Raw genomic sequence first — 13,432 nt, forward strand, 5'->3', positions numbered from 1 at the left:
TGAAAAGGTTGTAACACGAGAGAAGTTGAACTCCTCTTCAGCTTCAGTTGGTCTTTTAGACTGAACATGAATAAAAGAATAGTAGAGTCCAGGGTGGTTTGATCCAGTAGGAGCCCAATGTGGTAGTGGTATTGGTACAAGATTAGTCTCCAAGTGGGGGATTGTTCTTTTGTGTGGAGCCTGATCAGTCCCCAAGTGGGAGATTGTTAGATTATGGTGACTGATCAGGAAAGTACTATACATACCTCATAAATAGTGGGAATTTTTGGGCCGTGGTGACATGGTAGCCGACATATTATGGCCGACATGTTGTAACCATAAAATGAATAAAATACTTGTATAAAAGGATTTAGGGTTAGTTATTTTCATTATGTTGTGATGCAAAATTGCTTCTTGCAATGGTATTGAGCTATAAGGGATTACGGATTGTAATCAATTGTAATCACTAGATTGTAATAAGATTGAACTTGTTGTTTGGTGGATGTAGCCTAGGGATTGGGTGAACCACGTTAAATCTTGGTGCCTTGTGTTCATTTCTGTGTGATCTATTATTTTCTATTATTGATTATATTTGCATATAGTTTTTATTTATGTCTGTGGTTTATCCTAACAAAAACTACCACAAATAAATTCTAGAATTTTCTACAATTTTTTGAAAAAAGCTTGCAAGGTTGAGACACAATTCTCAACACTCGCGATGCTACGATACAAAGATGATTTCCAACGATTGTAAGATCGTGAAGCTAGGGATTTCATGATAAGATATTACAAGGGGTCTTCCTCCCAACATGTAGTAAGGTTCTGGTATCAAGATTGGGAGTCAAAGTTAATGTTGACTTTTCAATTATGTGTATGCCCTTACTAGATCAACCAAACATGGTGCACCTAGCCTATCGTGTTGTAACACATGGACATATCTGGGTAGATAGTTAAAAATTTTCCCTAGGGTGGTGTCGTATCAATGTAGAATGAAGTGGTGCAGGTTGGCATTGATCAAGGGGATAAGTTGGTGATCCAAATGGCTCAGTTTTAATGAATATCTAATCTACATTTGAGTATGGGGATGGTGGAGATCATATCAGATCACTTCCATAGGATAATCACCAAGAAATGTGATATTTTCTTAGAAATAATTATGGCTATTAATGTTGTGTCGGTAGGGTGGTTGTGGATTTGATCTTCGAATGCCATAAGAAGTAAAAGGTAGTTAAGGTACTCCTACAACATGTGCAACCTATCTTTTTCATGATCTCCTAGTGTTGCCCATAATGGGAGGTGTAAAACTTAATGGTGAATGTAATTCTCTGAAATATCTATACTCTTCCATTAATTTTCTAACATATGCCCCTCCCATCTTAAACTTGTTGCAATCTTGGTCTATTTAAGGATTCCTAAGATGTGGAGAAAGGGTTGGCATTTTTGAAGGCTTATGCAGGATAGCATTGTTGAGATCTCTTAGGAATTCTTCGTGCTTTTGTTGGCACATCACTTTATTTTTACAATCAATCTGGATGAATGTTGTTCAATGACCTTTGATATCTGAATGAAGGAATAGTCTTAGAACCCTTATTGTTTTTGCATATGGTTTAGGTTTTAAATTTACTAGAATTCTTAAGATTTTCCTCTTTTGAATCCTTGGATTCCATCTCAGCTTTAATTAGAAGTGGAATTTGGTTATTCACATGGATTACAAGTCGAGATACTCTATTTCATTCAAGTTGTGACATTGTGAATGTTAGCATTCCCTTTACCATCTTATCTGAATTGCATCCTTCTTGTGAAATATTTATATGTGAATGATTCCTTACAATATTGAGTTCTTGTTAGCTGCCCGGAAGTGTTCATCGAGTCAAACCAACAATATCCTCATCCTACCATTCGATGTATCACCCCCTTTACTTTTTCAATATTTTCTTTCCAAGCAATCCTTCTATCCCTTTTCCCCCTAAAGTTTATTTTCCTATTCAAAGAAGTAAAATTAGTTAGACATCAAGAGGAGTCAACCTATAATCCAGAGATTCACTCCTAACTTAGGTATTTCCTACTACCTAGGAGTGTTTCCACATTACTCAAAGTTGACAGAGTTAGAATCCAATCATAGGCACAACTTTTAGAGATAACAGATATTGAGTCAAAAACTAAGTTTTCTTGAGAAATCTTAGGCCCTTCTAATCCCAAAACCACATTTGGTAGATCTCCAAGTTCCATATGTTTGGAACCCATGAGAACGCCTTTCTAATCTGGCTTTGAGAATCATAATTACAAATTTTTAGGAGCCCACACCATGAGAAGGACCTGAGGGGGCAAAAATGCCAAATTATTAAAGACACCAAACGATCCAAAAGAGTCCAGTGTGAGGTCAACCCTAACCTCTAAAGGGGCAGCATGTGATTTCATAGAAAGCACCAAAAATAGGTCTAGAAAAACTTGCTCTAGATCAAGGGGTGAAAGGGCAGGGGCCCTCGTAGGTATTGACACTCATGTGAATGGAATAGGTGGGAGTTACAGACAGGAGTTTCCAATTAGTGTTTATATTTTTAAAATGATAATAAGGAAATTTTTAGATTACTATCTAGAATTAATAATTTTTGTATCTAGATAAATATTAAAGTTATGATTATGGATAGTTTTTCAATGCTTTGAATTTTTTTTTTCCTAAGACATAGTAAAAGTCAATTGTTGATGTCTATCATCTTTATTTCAAATTTTATTGTTATTATAGAGAAATGAATTTTTAAATTACTATGTTATGGGATTTCAATTTATATAATAATTTTATATATAAAAAATGATCACATCTATATTCTCTCTCTCTCTCTCTCTCTCTCTCTCTCTCTCTCTCTCTCTCTCTCTCTCTCTCTCTCTCTCTCTCACACACACACACACACACACACACACACACACACACACAAGGTTTTCTTTTTTCTTTTTCTAAGATTATTGAAGAAAATAAAAATGTTGAAGCAAATAATAATTAGAGTTTAAAATTGACCACCCTACAATAGTCACAATAGAAGAAGGGGAAGGTTAAAGTGAGGGTGGATGATAAAACTTTTTAGAAGCTCTATAGGTTCCTCATAATTGATTGGCTAAATATGTTGATGTCAAATCACACCCCACAAGGATTATAAGGGGAAATGAGGGTCTAGCCTCATTTTTTAAAATTATTTATTGTTGTTAGTTTATTTAATGTTTAAGTTTAAGCCCCATGTAGTTTTATCTAGATTATAGAAACTTTTAATACTATGGACATTTATACTACTAGGTTAGTTTGTTAGTGTTTAATTACTTACTATCTACTCTAGGTGGTTAGATAGTTGGTTACTAAACTCTTGTGCTATTGTATTATTATTTTAAACATGAGTGACTACAACGTTTGCTTGTTTGCAAGCTTCTCCCTAGTTGATGGTGATTTTCTCACTTTGTTAACTCTTTGAGTCAATCACCCATTTTTTTATGCTATAAATTTCAACAATAATTAGAGTTGAAGAATTAGTTAACCATATTGATCTTAAACAAATACATAAAGAAGAAAGACATAAGTATTTTCTCTTCAAATCCTATTGGTGCGTTTCCTTTTATAATTTTTAGTGCGATAGATACTTTTGTTGTTGGGGTTAAAGCAAGAAGTTCAGTCTCAATTCCATGAAAGTCTAAGGATTGAGAGAATGCTCTTTTAGAAATGGGCACTCATTTTTTTCAAATAGTCACCTGTATTAGGCTCAAGTGCCCAATCCTAAATTTTAAAAATCGGCACCCATATTCTTTAAAAAATTGGGTACCCGCTTTTGAAAAAATATATATATAATTTTTTAAGAAATGGGTACCCATTTTTTAAAAGTAAAAAAAAAGTGTCCGTTTCTAAAAAAATCAAATTTTTATTTTTTGGGGGATTTTGAATGCATTTTAAATGTTGATTTTAATTTTTCAAAACGGGCACCAAGTTTTTGAATTTCAAATAATGGGTGCCTATTTCTTACAACATAGGACAAGTTTTTTTTCTTGCCTCATATTTTGGTTTGAGATAGGCCTGGCTAGACCAAGCCTATGCCTTGACCTCTAAAGATTTGGCTAAGGCATTGAACTGACAAATTCTTGCCTTGCCATAACTTTTAGAGGGTCTTTCCAATCAATTTTTTTTAACAAAACAAAAACTCATTATAGCTCTCACTCTTCTAATTTCACAAATATAAATTTTATACTGTTAAGATTTTATTTACTATTTTTGCATTATTTTTTAATCAAAGGTGGTACCTAAATGTAAAATAGTGAGGTTCACTAAAAATTTAATAATATTTTTATTTTATGATTTTCTTTGATTTAATTTATATGTCATCAATCTACATACAATTCTTTTGAAGATAAAAAAAAATTAAAAAATTAAAAAAAAGTGAAAGTTTGATCAAATAATGGTGTCCGTACACGAGGGGTTTTAAAATTTACCTTTATAGAAAATTAAAAGTTAATAATAATAAATTATTCAATAAAAAATTAAGAAAAAATATCATCATCAATCTTTGGTGCGTTAGGTAACTTCGTTTAAAAGGATTTACAAAACTTCATTTATTTGTGCGAAATTATGGTGTTTGTACATGAGTGTGGTATGGTCTTGAAACAAGCATTTTGAAAAAGTGGTTTTTAAAAATCCATACCCAAAAGAAAATCTCTCAAATGTTTGCAAAATTAAATTACATATTGAAAAAGTAGATTCCAAACACTGCAAAAAAAAAATTTAAAAGTTTTTTAATATTCAATCTCTAAATGCACCAAATTTTGACATCAATTGACAAGAAAATTCAAAAATAGGAAAAACTCTTCCACTTTTTACCCAAAAGTGAGACCCAACTTCTTGCACTTACCCACTACCCATCACCATTTTTCTAGTTAATATTTACTAGACTTATTTAACGACAACTATGAATTATTGGGGTAGTTATATGTATAATGTGGACTATTTTGTTTCTATTAGCAATAATAGTTTTAAAAACACTCTAGTTTAGGGGGTTTTGATATTAAGGAAGGGGGTAGCTTAATCTTATGGTAATGACTCTTGACTAATTTACAACCTTCTTTTTCTTTTTTTTATGGGTCAACCCCACTTTGGCTTCCTTTTAATATCAAAAATTATTTTCTCTTTAAAACCATTTCTTTGATAAATGGGTTTACTAGCATTTCAACTTCCAACACTTCAAATTATTTATCAGTTCTATAATGATCCTATTTTCTCATTTTGTTTTATTTTGTGAAGAGTATGATTAATTTGACATGTACTTTATGCCTCTTGTGGTATGGTTAGAGCTAGCACATTTACCCATTGAATCAAATGATCATGGAACCTTTTGGTTAAAAGAAATCTTTGATTCCCTAATGTTACTACACAATATCTTTCAAAATTTCATTATCAAGGTCTTTTTTTTCTTTTACAATTTGTTGGGTTGATGGACATCCTATGGAATCAACATGTGGTTGGAACTTGGGGACCTCAAGGGGTTATTTAATAATCTACCATTTCATGAAAGAATAAGGAAAATTGTCATGGAAAAATTACCAACATTAACCCAAACTATTTGTGAGTTTCATACAACTATCTACGTGGAGATATAGGCCCATGGTATTTGTGACACCAAACTTGTGCAAATATATATTTCTTCAATATTTTGAACCCAATAATTCATGATTTGAGTTGCAGGAACATGGTTATATATGACAATGACAATGATTTTGGTTATAGTGATTAAGTTTTGGTTTTATTGTTATTACCTTGTAGATGTGATATTCAAATAAAATTGATGAACAATTCAATGTTATATACACAATTTAAACATATATAGAGCAATTTGTCTTAAATATTAACATTCTTGTTTGTTATAGATCATATTCATTTTTTCTACAATATTTTTAAATTTTTATTAATTTCTTTAAGAATTTGATAACTTGTATTTTTATAGAATGATTTTCAAACTTTTAAAAATAAGAATGAGAATCATTCTACTCATATATTGTTCTTATGAATATCAATTTGAAGATATAACAAATCATATATCCTATGTTGATCTTAATATGATAATATACAAAGATTTCTAATGAATCCCTCATAGGTTGATCATGTGATATGGAAGTGAGTCAATTAATATATGTGGTAAGTATTTGTCTTGAATGTCATGATCATCTATGATATTCTTTGTATTCATCGATTAGTTAATCGTTGATTCAATTGTCTTCAATTCTCTCTCTCTCTCTCTCTCTCTCTCTCTCTCTCTCTCTCTCTCTCTCTCTCTCTCTCTATATATATATATATATATATATATATATATATATATGGTGGCAATAGTACCTACTATCAAGACTACTATTCTTTCCTCTTCTTTGACTATTTGACGTGGCCAACCTTTTTTTACTAGATATCCTATGTTGTTAACTATATTTTTCTATTCCATATTGCCCCAATTATCTAATATCTCCTCCCATGTGATTAGTTTTATTCTCGAATGGTCTTTGATTACTCACATTGAATGACTCTATCTTTGTTCATTGACTTTTCTTTATCTTTTGATTGATGCCCTCGTTATGGTTTTTTTTTTTTTTTTATTGGTTTGTGGGGTCCTATTTATAAAGATAAGTGGTATTTGATGAGAAATATCTAGTTTTGATCACTACATAAAGGTAGATCACAACAACAGGAGACAAAAAAATGTTGATGACAACCAAGGTACATGACAAGAGAAAATATATATTCCATCTCCATAATATTCAATGTAAAAATTAAATAGAGGGGCACAACAAGAGATTCAATGAGAAAAAAAAAAAAAACCAAATAAAGTCATACCTTGTTTGTAGACTTGCCATGGATTCTCTTCCTCCTCTCACTCACATGAATGAAATGTTTAATTGTGCGGAATGAATTAAGAATTTCTTTTTTTTTTTTCTTAACTTATGATATGGTGTCATCACAATATCAATAGCTTTATCGATAGTGTCCAAGCCAATTTTTAAAAAAACAAAAGCATTCAAATGTCATTGCCCTCACAAATTGATCCTTAATGTTGTAGTGAACCCAATTAAGTGATTTTCTAGGCCACCCTTCCTATGATCAGAGGCTCATGATAACTCTTAACGATAGATCTTTAGGTTTGACAATGCCACGTTTGAAAAAATGCAACCCACTAACAGCTAATATAATATATTTCGAACAAACAATAATATTCAATATCGAAGTGCGTGGATATTCAACCTAGATCACTAACAAATGGCATTGAATGTCTTCTGTTCACGTTTTTTTTTATGTATTGGGCGTTACATTAAGAAAAACAAGATAATAGTTTTGACTCTGGAATCAGAAATTAGTTTAACAATATTAAAAGGGAGTTCAAAAGAAACATACCCACCTTGAGGGTTTTGGGGCACGGGGTTTTCGAAGGACCAACTGCTTTGAGCTATACCTCGGTTGAAGACTCTTGGCACCGTAGAATCTCTTGGGGAAGAAAATAGGGTATCCTGACGTGTCTGACCGAGAGTGGACATCAAGAACCCAACTAAGTGATTTTCTACGGTAGTTGCAACAACCAAATAAGCAACTAATCCATGAGGATTAGATCTTTCGATTTGTAACCTTCAGGAGACCCACACTCCCTGGCCTTCTTTTTCAATGTAATACTCCCTTGACCTTCAGGCCTTCGAGGGCACAGCACCATTTTCACAGGTCGTTGAATCCGTGGTCTCTTTTATAAGATCCTGCTTAGCTATGAGTTTTTATAACGTTTCGTCCAAATATTCCACATTTCCCTTATTGGCATGCTTGCTAGAACGATAATATTAATGTTGAAAGGTGAGCGATTGCCATGGTTATTGTTGGAATTTTTAATGCTTTTGCAATGTATTATCTCATTGTAAAACGACTCATGATTCCTGCATTCTGTTGACATTATTATTGCTGGCGCTGATAAAATGTTATGCAATTTTTCTGGAATAAAACTGGTGATATTCGGTTGCTATTTTGTGATGGAAGAAAACTATTCTGGAATAAATCTGCAAATTAATTAGTTCTCGGTCAAATAACAAAATTTATTATTTTGCTCAAGATATGAGTTAGATTAATCATTTTAATAACAAGTTTTATTTTATTTTCGAAGTGGAAAGAAATTATAATTACTGTTGAATGCTTGGTTTATAAAAACTTATAATTATATACTTATAATTACCTTCCATGTGAGTTTATTTAAATAAAGATTTCCAAGCATTTATAGACTCGCATACTATATACAGAGTTGATAGTCTTAGCTCTGGCTAATTTGTATGAAACAAAACTTTGGAAAATGAATATATCACAGTTGATAGTCTTAGCTATATACAGAGTTGATAGTCTTAGCTCTGGCTAATTTGTATGAAACAAAACTTTGGAACATGAATATATTGGTGCAATGTGACTGTTCAGAAGATATATTTGAGTATAACTATTGTACTTCCTTTGATATAAATATTAGTTAACTATTATGGATTACTGAATTTATAAGAATTGAGAATTGTTCTGTACTTGAGATATTTCGAAGCTACTATTTGGTTGCTTTATTTGTCCTAATTTTGTTTCTTAATTGTTTGTTTTTTAAGAGATTTCCGATCTTTTCTGAGCAGCTCTGAACTAAGAAACTATTGGGACAAGGTCTTTCAGCATTAGACAGTGCGTAAATAGCCAGCCTCATATTTTGTGCACCAAAATTGTCTATATAATCACCTTTAGGCGACTCAGATTTTCTTTGTGAGCACTCTCAATTAAATACAATGGCAATGGGCGAAGATGAATTGGATGAGGCCTTAGAAACCATTCTCTCGTTTGTTCCCACCCTTGTTCTCAAATCTGCCATACTTCTCAATATTCCTGACATTATCGCAAGTGCCGGCCCGAATGCATCACTTTCTCTTGATGAGATCGCCTCAAAACTACCCACCGATTTGTTGCAATATTAGATTGTTTCTCATATTGAAAGAGCTTTCTTTCTTAAACTATTTTTTCTTTTCTTATAGCTTTCCTTGAGCTGTTTCCTAAATTATTCTGGAGCTGTTTCCTAAACTATTCTTTCTTTTCTTGTAGCTTTCCTACAGCTGTTTCCTTTCTTGTAGCTTTATGTATTTGACACAATTATATATGTACCTGTACAGTTTTATGTGAATATAATGAATGGAAAATATTCTTCTGAATTTCTATTTTTCAAGTTGGTATCAGAGCTTTGAAGCTTGAATTATTTGTATCCCTTCATTGAGCTATGGCCGATTTAGATTCTAAAGTATTTGAGAGCAAATCATTTGAGAGTGAATCTGCTCCCATTATTATTCAATCCATAGGTTCATTGTTCAAGGCACGGATCACTAATGGTGCTAAAAAATCCACCTACAAATGCACCCATTGCAATCAAACTGTTGATAGATAGATCTTGGCATTAGCAGCAGTGGCAGGTAATGGTGGTAAGTCTTTAAATATGTCTACACTTCTTTCTAATAGTGCATGGATAATTGATTCCGGTGCTATAGATCATATGACATTTGATTCTAGACAGGTCTCATCCCTTAAACCATCCTCACAAAAATTTGTTTCCAGTGCCAATGGCTCTTTGACCCCAGCTATTGGAGAAGGATCCTTACCTCTCACTGATACTTTGAATCTAGAATCTATTTTAGTGGTTTTGTCTTTGGATTACAATTTGTTGTCAGTTTCCCAAATCACCACTACTTTACTTTGTGTTGTAATTTTTTGGCCTGATTTATGTGTATTTAAGGACATCCAAATGAGGCAAATGATTGGTTGTGGTGTTAGCTGAGGGAAGTTGTATTGCTTGGACTTGGAGTCAAAGTGTTCGGACAAGCTACATCATGCTCTAGCAATGGATGGATCTAAGGGGAACAAGCAGAAATTTGAAATCTGGTTATGGCATCGACATCTGGGACATGCTCCCTTTGATTATCTGAAAAAATTATTTCTTAGTTTATTTGCAAAATTTGATGTTTCTAGCTTTCAGTGTGAAGTTTGTGAACTTGCAAAAAGCCATCGTGCTTCTTTTCCATTAACTTCGAATAAAAGTCTAGTTCCATTTATGATCATACATTCTGATGTTTGGGGTCCATCCAAAGTCACTACCTTGGGTGGATCATGTTGGTTTGTTACTTTTATTGATGATTGTACTAGGATGACTTGGGTGTGCTTAATGAAGTTTAAAAGTGATGTGAACTTGTTATTTCAAAAAAATAATAACATGATTCGTACTCAGTACAATGCACAAGTTCAAGTTCTTCATAGTGACAATGGAGGTGAATATTTGAGTTCTAAACTTCAACAATATCTAGAAGCACACAAAACTATTCATCAAACTACTTGTTCCAATACACCTCAGTAGGTAGCTGAGAGAAAAAATCGTCACTTGTTGGAGGCAGTCAAATCTTGGAGAGCAACATATGAATGCAGTTATGTGCATTTTGAGGTATTTGAAGTGTACTCCTGGAAAAGGAATTTTATTCACTAAAAATGAGGATTATCAAAGTGTGGATGCATATACTGATGTTGACTAGGTTGGAGTAGCAGATGTTAAACATTCTACTTCAGGCTATTTCACCTTTTTAGGAGGTAATCTTGTTACACGGAGAAGCAAAAAATAGAATGTTGTTGCACGATCAAGTGTGGAGGCAAAATTTTGAGGTATGGCACTTGGATTATGTGAAGCATTGTGGCTAAGACTTCTCCTGAGAGATTTGGGTTGTCCGCCTAGGCAGCCAATTCAACTATATTGTGACAATAAAGCAGCATGTGATATTGCTCATAATCTGGTTCAACATGGTTGTACAAAGCATGTGGAGGTAGATAGATTCTTTATTAAGGAGAAGTTGGATGAGAAGATTGTGGAGCTGCCTAAGATTCAATCAAAGGATCAGCTGGCCAATATTCTTACCAAAGCGGTTTCAAGTCGAGTGTTCTCAAAGTTTTTGGGCAAGTTGGGCATGTGGTATATCTATGCACCAACTTGAGGGGGAGTGTTGCAATATTAGGTTGTTTCTAATATTGAAAGAGCTTTCTTTCTTAAACTATTATTTCTTTTCCTATAGCTTTCCTATAGCTTTATGCATTTGGCACACAATTATATATATACCTATATAGTTTTATGTGAATACAATGAATGGAAAATATTCCTCTGAATTTCTATTTTTCAAGTCGATTCTTTGAATCTGCATAATCTTTCTAACATATCTATCCATAAAGGGCATTTTTGTCCAATCCCAGACAAGCAATAACCCATCTAATATCGATATGGTCTCACTAATTATGCAAAGAGGTTTTATGTTAGGAAGAATAATCTTGGGAGCCTTGTCTTGATGTTGCTCATGAAAGCACACCCCATGTTAATGGAGTTGTGGCACCATCTTCATGAATGTGTTCTTCAAGATTGTAATGCATTTGAAAAGGCTCATGGGAAGGACTTGTGGGCTTATGGGAAGGATGACCCACTTATTAACAATGTTGTCAATGATGCCATGTCAACTACTATGCTGCTAGAAATGGAGCAAATTTTGAGTTGCTATGATGGTTTTAAGGATGTGAAGATTTTGGTTGATGTGGGAGGAGGAAAAGAAACAGCCCTCAAGCACATTATGAAGGTCTATCCCTACATCCATGGAATCAACTTTGATCTTCTTGATGTTGTTCATACTGCACCATCGGTATGAGGTAAATATAATAATTTATCAAGGTTTTTAATGAACGAATCTCGTTGTTTTCAAATTTTTACTTCTTCATTGACCACATTTAAATATCAAATATTTATGCAAATCTAACTTAGAAAACATAGAAAACTTTGACTATTTAACACTTCTATTCTAAAAATAAATCCTAATATGTAATATTACCACTCTTCATTTATGAAAGTAGGAGTAGATAATGTCGGTGGCAGCATGTTTGATAGCATACCCATTGCAGATGTCATATTTCTTAAGGTACTACTACTCTAGTCCACTATCTTTTTTAGTTTTAATTTCCAGAAGGCTAATTGTGTACATTACTTGGGCTTTTAGATTATGATTGTACTTTGTGTGGGTGATGCAGAATGTGTTTTTTGACTAGGATGAGGAGAGTTGTCTACAGATACTTGGAAATTTCCACAAGGCTTTGCCTGAGAGTGGATAACCCATAGTTGAAGAAAAGATGATGGTAGAGTCATCAGAGATGAATAAGTCAATTGAAATAGTAGGGGATTTCATTTTGACCTCCCTCGTAAATGGAGGAAAATAGAGGAGCAAGTAGGAATGGCAGATGTTGCTTCAAAAGTCAAGATTCGGTGTAGTAAAGATGATGGGGCTCCTTGGTTTGTTTTCAAAAATGAAGATTATAGAAGCCACAAAGGTTTAGACACAATTCATGACATGTAAAGAAGATGGGGCTATCTAGTTTATTCTAAAGATTATAGAAGCCATAAAGCTTTAGACACAATTACAAGGCAAGTAGGACATCCATTTCAAGAACTATATTATTTTCTTATTATAACCTTTGTTAATCCTATCCTCCTTGATGGATGCAATGACTAGATCATCCTATAGGAAATTTCCTTAAATTGATCCCCTTTCATTATCTAAATTTACCTTTTCTATATTGTTCTACTATTTACATCTTAATATATAACAATTTTGTAATAGAATGTGAACATCTATGAATAGAATTTCCAAGAACTCTCAAAATACTATTTTTACATTAATTGATTAAATTTTTAAAGAAAATGTTTTTAAAATAGTTTTAGACTTGATTAATCTATTTAAATGTATAACTAGATAATAGTTTATACTTATGATATGATGTTAACAATAGATAAAATATTAAAGAATAGATCAATTTATTAAATAGAAAGTATTATTATGTCAAAATATAATTATATTCAAAGTGAATAATTTGATCTAAAGTGAAAGACAAATTTTGACAATTGGTAAGCTAATGTGCATCAAAATTTAGTATGTTTTAGATAGTCATGTGTATAGATGGGAGTCATAATATTCATATTATTCTTTTTACATTTTATTATAGTTATTTTTGGAATTATATTTTTATTTCATTATTATAAATCTATATTGTGTCTAGAAATTTTGTTTTTATTTTTTTTCTAGATTTCTTGATTATTTAAAATTAAATTACATAATGATTGTGATGGTGATGATATTTTTGTACTAAGCATTGGATTCTCTATGAAGATAGTAGGATTGGAATTTTTCTTAATAGGTAAAAATTTTCAAACATGTACATGCACTATCGTTATCTAATTTTCATAAGTTATGTTGATAGACAGTATTCTTATGTGATGAATCAATGATAAGAAATGATGGATGGACAATATTTAAGACTTGAATAATTCTCACAATATATGTAAACTAGCTATATATACCTCTATATATATTACACCAAGAGTAATCG

At 32.4% G+C, this 13,432-nt stretch overlaps 1 pseudogene; it reads left to right on the forward strand.

The window, feature by feature from the left end:
- The first annotated feature begins 8,775 nt into the window (after positions 1-8,775).
- On the forward strand, positions 8,776-12,382 carry LOC149560394 (desmethylxanthohumol 6'-O-methyltransferase-like; annotated as a pseudogene).
- Positions 12,383-13,432: the final 1,050 nt, after the last annotated feature.

The sequence above is a fragment of the Cupressus sempervirens genome, chromosome 4 (genome assembly GCF_028749045.1).
Source record: "Cupressus sempervirens isolate cs-2001-9-10 chromosome 4, ASM2874904v1, whole genome shotgun sequence".
Lineage (NCBI taxonomy): Eukaryota > Viridiplantae > Streptophyta > Pinopsida > Cupressales > Cupressaceae > Cupressus > Cupressus sempervirens.